Genomic DNA, 2907 nt, shown 5'->3' with positions numbered 1-2907 from the left:
ATAAAATACTAGTAAGGAGATTATAGCAATATTTTGCAAGGATCATACACTATGATCAAGTGGGATTTATACCAAGAATGCAGAGTTGGTTCAATATTAGGATTCTATCAGCATAATTACAACTATAAATGACAACACCAACAGAAATCATGATTATCTCAATAGATGCAGAAAAAGTTTTTCACAAAATGCAACACTCATTTCTAACAAAAACACTAGAAAGTATAGGAATAAATGGTGCTTTTCTTAAAATAATAAGTAACATATAGATACTAATGCCATCAGTAAGCACTATCTATAATGAGGATAAGCTAGAAGCCTTTCCAATAAGATCAGAGGTAAAGCAAAGATGACTATTATCACCACTATTTTTCAGTATGGTACTAGAAATGCTAGCTATCACAATAGGAGAAGAAAAAGAAATTGGAGGAATTAGAATAGGCAATGAGGAAACAAAATTATCACTCTTTGCAGATGATATGATGGTATACTTAGAGAACCCTTGAAAATGAACTAAAAAACTAGTTGAAATAGTTAACAGCAAAGTTACAGGATATACGTAAACCCATATAAAGCATCGGCATTTCTATTTATTACTGACAAAGTCCAGCAGGAAGAGATAGAAAGAGAAATTCCAGTTAAAATGACTGTACTAAATCACTACAGATTAGAGAAATTTTGCAAATCAAAACAACTCTGAGGTACCACAGCACACCTATCAGATTGCCTAACATGACAAAACAGAAAATGATAAATGCTGGAGAAGATGTGGGAAAATCGGAACACTAATGCATTGTTGGTGGAGTTGTGAACTGATCCAACCATTCTGGAGATCAATTTAGAATTATGCCCAAAGGGCTATAAAAATGTGCATACCCTTTGACCCAGCAATACCACTACTAGGTCTATCTCTCAAAGAGATTTCTTAAAAAATAAAAAGTACCTATTTGTCCAAAAATATTTATAGCAATTCTTTTTATGGTGGCAAAGATTTAGAAAGTAAGGGGATGCTCATAAATTGGGGAATGGCTGAACAAGTTGTGGTATATAACTGTGATAGAAAACTATTGTACTAGAAGAAATGAAGAGCAAGATGCTTTCAGAAAAGCCTGGAAACACTTACATGAACTGATGCAGAATAAAGTGAGCAGAACCAGGCAAACATGGTACACAGTAACAGCAACATTGTGTGAAAAACTGTGAGTGATTGATTTAGCTTTTTTCAGCAATATAATAATCCAAGGTAATTCTGAAGGACTTAGGATGAAAAATGCTATCTATCTCCAGAGAAAGAACTTAAGGACTCTAAATGCAGAACAAAGCATACTTTTTTAAACTTTATTTTTCTTTGTTTTTTTAGGGGGGAGGGGTCTGTGTTTTCTTTCACAACATGACTAACATGGAAGTATGCTTTGCATGACTGTCTTGTGGTATGAGAGACTTAGAGACCTCTCAAGGCCCAGAGTGTAGGATGGTGTCATCTAGAATAAATTCATAGACTCAAGCATTCTTTGAATCAAGGTGGCAAAGATTTATTGTTACACTATACAGCAGGCAGAGGTCCTTAGGGAACTTGCAACCTAACAGGAATGAGGCTAAAACTTATATAGGAAAAGCAGTGAATTATGTGCCAAGTATGCTAATTAGGTGATAACATACAACTACATCATTCACTACTGGAAACCAAGGGGAGGGGGGAAAGAGATGATTCCTGAAGAGCATAGTTTTCATCTGTTTTGTCTGTAACAAGATAGTTTTGGGAGTTGATGTCTATAGCTTGACCTCTGGAACTGTGGGCATCAATAGTTGGTAGTTCTGCTGGTACGTGATAGTCCTGTTCATACAAGGGAAATTCTACAGAGGTCAGCTTGTTCTTGTAACAGAGAGAGATAGTTTGCTTCACTGGGGCCATTCATGGGTCACTGTCAGAGATAGGGTCTTTGGACTGGAGGGAAACTGTCAGGGATGGTGTTTCTGAATTGAGGAATTGGAATCTTGAAATTGAGGTCTGAGTACAAGCACCCAAGTACCCTGTCAACTTTGTATGTATAACCTATATCAAATTGCTTGCCTTCTTAATACTGGGGAGGGGAGAGAGAGAGAATTTGGAACTCAAAATATTAAAAACTGTTTTCATATATAATTGGGGAAATAAAATATTAAACACCAGAAAAAGAAAGATCACCCCTTAAAAGAGATTCCAAAATGAAAACTCCTTGTAATATTATAGCCAAATTTCAGAGCTCCTAGATCAAGGAAAAATATTGCAAGCATCCGGAAAGAAACAATTCAAACATTGGGGAGCCACAGCCAGGATAACACAAGATTTAGCCGCTCTCATATGAAAGGAGAGGAGAGCTTATAATCATAAGGGACCCAATGAAGTTAAACTGTTTCTATTCCTATCTAGGTATAGAAATCTATCTTACCCAATAAGGAGATAGGAAAGGAAGGGGATAATATATATGGAAGGGGGGATGATAAGGGAGTAGGTCAGATTAGGGAAGGAGGGACAAGATACAAAGAGAAAGAGAAAGATAAACTGAGGAAAATGGGAAGGGGGTGGGGAAAGACACAGTTAGTGATCATAACTATGAATGGGAATGGGATGAACTAACCAATAGAACGGAAGCAGAATGGATTGGAAACCAGAATCCAACAATATATTGTACACAAGAGTCACACTTGAGACAGAAAGACACACAGAGTTGAAATGGACTGGAGCAGTGTCCTTTATGCTTCAGCTGAAGTGAACAGGGTGTGGTAGAAAGCATAATCTCAGACAAAGCAAAGCAAAAATAAACCCAATTAAAAGAGATCATCAGGGAAGCTATATTTTCCTAAGAGATACCATAGACAATAAAGTAATATAAAATTTTTACATCAAGTTTAAAAAGCCTCATCTCT

The sequence above is a fragment of the Vombatus ursinus genome, unplaced genomic scaffold, assembly GCF_900497805.2.
Source record: "Vombatus ursinus unplaced genomic scaffold, bare-nosed wombat genome assembly UNPS02009554.1, whole genome shotgun sequence".
Taxonomy (NCBI): Eukaryota; Metazoa; Chordata; class Mammalia; order Diprotodontia; family Vombatidae; genus Vombatus; species Vombatus ursinus.
Note: the sequence above shows the minus strand (reverse complement) of the source record.